Source organism: Abramis brama, assembly GCF_963993115.1.
Source record: "Abramis brama genome assembly, chromosome: 4".
In the NCBI taxonomy this organism is placed as follows: Eukaryota; Metazoa; Chordata; class Actinopteri; order Cypriniformes; family Leuciscidae; genus Abramis; species Abramis brama.
Window position 1 is genome coordinate 32,503,551 of NC_139966.1, and position 6,000 is coordinate 32,509,550.

Consider the following 6,000-nt stretch of genomic DNA (forward strand, 5'->3'; position numbering starts at 1 on the left):
TTTATTAAATAAATATTTCATTATTTCAATAATTGAAGAATTAAAACGCTACTTCGGTTTGGGCCAGCTTTTCCCAAATAAAACTAAATACAATCTTCAAACGCATGTTCATTTGTTGTCATGAACAAAATGTTCAACTCAGTATTAAATTCCACAGGGATCTTTGGATCCTTACAACCAGGGTGCATGCGATTTGTGAATAAAGCGTTTATTTTTATTTTTTATAAATCTCGAACCACAGTGCTTCGTGGTGCTACTGTTAAACTAAATAATATTTAGGCCTATAGAATAATTCTGAACTTAAATGGAACAATATCGCAACATTTTGACAAATAAATTATTTGATCTGTTTTTACACTTTAATTCAGGGCGATTTACATTTAATAAGAGCGAGATTTTCACTCTTGCCTTGTCCTTTCCTCATTGGGAAGCACTCACATGATAGCTAAACATGTTTGAGTGGATCATCTGTAGGCCTACCTCTCAGTTTCATATGGATTACATAATCAGATAACATTTATTAAATATTTAGACATTTAAAGGCTTTAGACCATGGGTCACCAAACTAAGGCCCGCGGGCCGACTCAGGCCCGCCAACCCCTTTTGACTGGCCCCCCAGCCCCTCTGCCCCCCACTACTTGAACCGGCCCTATGAGGCAATCCCCAAAAGTCATCATGGCCTATTATATAAATATAAATAAAACTTGCATACAAATTAATTAATGCAATGCGGAACTACTGTTAGATACGCGGGTTCTTTAGGGACACCTAATCTGTAGCTCCGCCTTAGCTCTGAAGCAGGCTGCGATGTAAAGATTGCAATGCTGGAATATGTTGAGAGAGAGGTGTGGGCGCGATCGATAAGTGTTTACTTATATTTGTGTGTGAGTGAGTGAGGCACGGGCGCGATCGAACAGTGGAAACATAAAAACATACTCCGTCATTTTGTTTATACAGGACATCATTCAAACTGCAAAGTGTTCAAGTTACTGTTAATTAAAATGTTAAGGAAAACAAATATATTAATCTGAAATGTAGCAAATTAATTTTCAATTCATTCAGGTACAATTACCAAACATATATCAAGGTCTTTTTGTCTTTTTATTAATTTAATTAATAAACTAATTATATAAAACTATTGTCAGTGCACTACAAATAAACTGGTTCTATGCCTTTACTTTATTAACCTCAGCCTGATGTATGTGGAGATGATTTTTTTCTTCAGGTCATGGCATGAGGGAAGGTTGCTGTCCTGTAACATGGCCTCCTGTTCCAGCTGTGCCACTGCATTTGAGGACTCCATGAGGGAATCACTCGTCTTCACACGGAACAGCTGCTCCACGTTCTGAACAAGAGTGAAAACCTCATCAGATGGATGGAAAAGTGCACCCCTTTTAAATTCCTTCAATTCCAGCAGAACAGCGCTTTCATTTTCACCATTGATGACATTTTGTACTAGTGCACACTGATATTTGTCACAAAGTGAGAAGCTGATGACTCTTTTCACAATGTATCCTGCCAGGTGGTATAGCACACAGAACTCTGTTTTGGTGATGTCAGGTGGTGTTGTCAGGTCTACCAGCTGCTCCACCCTCAGAACTTCAGGAGGACTGCAGCTGCTGTTCTGCGTATCCAGGAAGTCTGCCAAGTGGTCCGATCCATCCTCCAGGTAACTGCCAGTATGTACTGGTGATAGGAACTGGCCCACGGTGACAGCCCGCAGTGCATATTGGAACTCTACAGGTGTTGGGACAGAGTTCCTCAGACGAATGGACGAAAAAGTGTTTTCCAGGCAGTCCTGGGTGAAGCGGCTTGTGAGCACAAATTTGTGCCCTTGACTCAACAAGTCATGCTGGACCTCCAGGATTGTTGTTGTGGCCATCACCAGTACTGTCTGAACTGGTTTCCAGCTGCCCTTGGGACCGATCTTCAGGCCCCGAAACAGATGAATGGAGTCGCGGAGGAAGCTGATGGCCTTATCATACTCCTCCATCTTAAAATGACTTAGGGCAGTAACAGCATTGCGTGACGACATGAGGTCAAACCAGTGGTCCACCTTCTCCAAAAACCATGAAGTGGTAAGGTAGGACTCTGGTCTGTGCTCCTCTGCCACCATACACCTCAGAGCAGCACTAGTTGACTTGCTAAAGACCCAGCCAGCCAGCATGAACACTAAGGCATGAGTGGCCTGGCCTTTGTGGCCAGGTAATGTTGTGTTCCCAAACATCATCCCTGTTCCCAGATGCAGCTCGACGCTAGGGGTGATGGACATTTCATCCAAGGTGAGCACACATTTCTTCTCCATTTCGTTCATGCCATCTGCCTTCAGCCTCAGCATATCAAACACCTCCCCCAACACTCCTGGCTCCAGTTTAACATGCTGCATCCTCCTCTGAATGGTCCTGATGTCAGGCAGAGGCATATTCATGGCTTGGAGGGTTTTATATCCTGTAGTGCCACAGCAGAACCTAATTCTAATTGCTTTTTTCACGGTTTCTTTCCCCCACCGTATTCCCCCTTTTTTTTGAATGCCCAAGTGCTCTAATTTGGTCTGTGTTGAAGATTGTTTTAAACTTTTGATTAATCAAATTGTGTGTGTTTTTCTTAATGCCAAATTAATCCTTTTCTGTTTTACCAGAGCCCTCTCTGCTCTCCTTCTGAGTAATCTCTCCATTCTCAGTTGCCTCATTAGATCCTCCATGTGAGCCCGGTCATAACTGGCCCTTGGCAGTCTGGACCCTGGAGCACCTGACCCTGGCAAACTGGCCTCTTCATTGCTGACCTCTGACTGACTGGCCCCTGTAAGTATGCTGGCATCTGTTTCTCTCTCTCTGTCTGTTATGTCCCTTTCATTCCCTTGGATCTCCACCTCAATTTCTCCCTCAATCTCTGTAACAATAACAAGGTATTCTTGCTGTTCTATGTATGCTGCCTTCAGATTTGCACCTATTGTCATTTAAGGGTACACTACACTCCTATAGTGACATTCATCTAAGTTAATCTATTGCCAATGGTAAAGTATGAAGAAATCTGTAGATTATCTACATGTGGTGTATGAATCTTCTGGAAAATCCCTGAACTGTTTTGAAGCTGTATGTACTAATCTGAAGGTTGCATTATGAGTGTAGTCTATCCTTGAATTATATAACATGGGAAACATTGTTAGCTGCGTATATCATACCAATGTTTGATGTGCCATAATAGGTGTGGTCATTATTCCTGACATTAACAGCTGGAGGCATACTCCTTGACGTGGCTTTCCTCCTTTTTGGCTTAGGCCGATGTATAAATACTGTTGGCAATCTCAAATTTCCTCCTGTTTTGTTGGCAATAAATTGGTCATCTTCAGAGTGTACCTGTAGGTAGGCTTATAAAATCAGTTTCCACTGCACACTTCAAATGTTATTGAAGAGTCATAATTCTCTACACTTGGAAATATGATGCCCTTTAAATTGTCATGTCCCCTCTGTGAACATTACTTACATGACAGAGTTTTCTGCTGTTGTTGTTGTCTTCTGTCAGACACAGGTTTTGTCTTTTAACCATTGCCATCCACCTCTTCCTTCGCTCTATGTCCTTAGGGAAGCCATACGTATGGAACCCCTTATTGGATCGATTAGAGCATCCAAATGCTGCACATCCAACCATGGTATGACCACTGATCTATTAAAATGTCAGTTGTAACCAATAGCCATCAGAACTCAGACATCATTGAAAATCACAGAGAGCGGGTGACAACTTCTCCCCAACCACTAATGTCCCTCTGACTTGGATTAGGTAAGAGGTCAGAGTACATGACCAAACCAGGATCCTCCTCTCTCACTCTTCATGATGTTTTAAGTTCGCTTAGGGCTGTTATAATGATTGATGTTGTGGTAATGACACAATGTACAGTATGTTTGTGATGTTCGAATATGTTGTGATTGGGTTGTCCCAAGTATATAGCGCTACCTGCTATGTCCTCTGTTGAGTCTGCTTTTAACTGTATTCTCTCCCCTTATTGACCACTGTCCCTATTCTTACTGCTTTATAGGGCCAAGGAAACAGATGAGAAAGAGGATGTCCCTTTCACAAAGGAACCCTTGATTTTTTTTTTTTATTTTTATTTTTTCAAAATGGTTAGGCTCTGGGATGCCCTAGAGTTCTGTAAATAGTAAATAGAGTTATTTTTTGTAAATAGTTGTACAACTTAAAATATTTGATAAATAAATATCTTTCTCCTGAAATATTTTTATTTTATTTCATGTATTATTTTGTTTTGTTGTGTAACACCCTCTCTTCTCTCCTTTTCCATTCTGAGTTGCTCCATTAGGTCCGCTATGGCCCCTGGCAGTCTGGTCGCTGGATCACTCACCTCCCCCTGGCAAAGTGGCCTCGTCATTTTTATTTTTCTTGTTGAAAAACCTGTTTTTGTTGCCCTTGGTTCAACGGCTGTTTCTTTAAATAGTTGTAATATTTATAATATTCATATTTTCAGGCTCCCTCTCCTAAAGTTAAATACTTTTAATAATTTGAAACCCCATGTTTGCATCTGCCTTCAGCCTCTGCCTATCAAACACCTCCCACAACACTCCTGGCTCCAGTTTAACATGCTGCATCCTCCTCTGAATGGTCCTGATGTCAGGCAGAGGCATATTCATGGCTTGGAGGGTTTTATATCCTGTAGTGCCACAATAGAACTACAGTTGCATCTCCACCTCCCCTTTTTTTGTTTTGTAACTATTTGTGCCAGCACATAATCTAATTTATACAGCTTTCTATACAGTTTTGCTCACACCACTTCCCGTTAGCGTCAGCATATCAAAAACCTCCCTTATCCTCCTCTGAATTGTCCTGATGTCAGGCAGTGATTCAAGGCTTAAGGGTTTTGCACCCAGTTGTGCCAGACCATCTCATTTGTATGCCTTTCTTTATGGTTTCTTTGCCCCACTTTATCCCACCGTTTGTTTTGTTGTCTTGAGTGAAGCGGCTTGTGAGAACAATGCTGGACCTCTAGGATTGTTATGGCCATCACCAGTCCTGTCTGTTTCATGGATCACCTGCCCCTGGTTTTTGTTTTTCTTGTTCACACACACAAGCACACATTTTTGTTGTCTGTCATTGTTTAATAAAACAAATTTTTTTTGAAAATCTTAATTTGTATCAGCCATGCTTAATTGATGTCTCAATAGCTGTAACAGAAGTTACAAGTGTTTTGTTAGTTAATTGCTTAAGTTACTTGGATTGAGTTACAGCTACCCTTACTCTTAGCCTACTCTGTACACTAACCCAGAGCCATAGAGAAAAATCTTCACTCTGCACTCACCTATAGACCCAAACATAAAAGCGTAAATTCGTTTTTAATCTGTTATAGTTTTGATAATATGTGTATGGCTTAATCTTAAAATTATATTCTTAGTCTTAACATGATCATGTTTCACGTTGTGCTCCTGGTGGTGGCCACTTTCATCAGAAGAAGTGAGCTAGCTTCTAAGCGAATTCTGAACGGACCGCCACGGCAGACCTCTTTGCGTGATCACGAAGGTAGGCTAATGGCTGAATCGGAATTTATAAGCAAAATCACGGGAATCAATAGCCTAATACAGCCCAGTTGTGCTAAAATAAATATCATGAGACGTCCATCATCAGATGAATGATATGGAAAAGTTAAGTTAGAGCCGCTAAAGCCAGTGCTACTACCCATGCGAACATGAACACTAAGCTTTTCCCTCCAAAAATATAGCCTAAAACTTATCTAAGTAATATACAGCCATAGCGGCGACATCAAAGAGTGTCGCAACTCTTTCTCTCTATGGCTCTGGCTAATACTCCCATCAATCAAAACTTTGCTGACTGGACATTGGCTGCCTTTATCCAGGCTTTTATCCAGTCGAAAACCCAGGTGTGAGATTGACAGGGCGCTGAGCCTGTCAGGCGCTCCCTTACTGTTTTGGTCTAAAACAAATCCTGTGATTGAAGGAGAGAGAAGTGGAATGTCTCATTTGATCCGGAAGAGTCTAA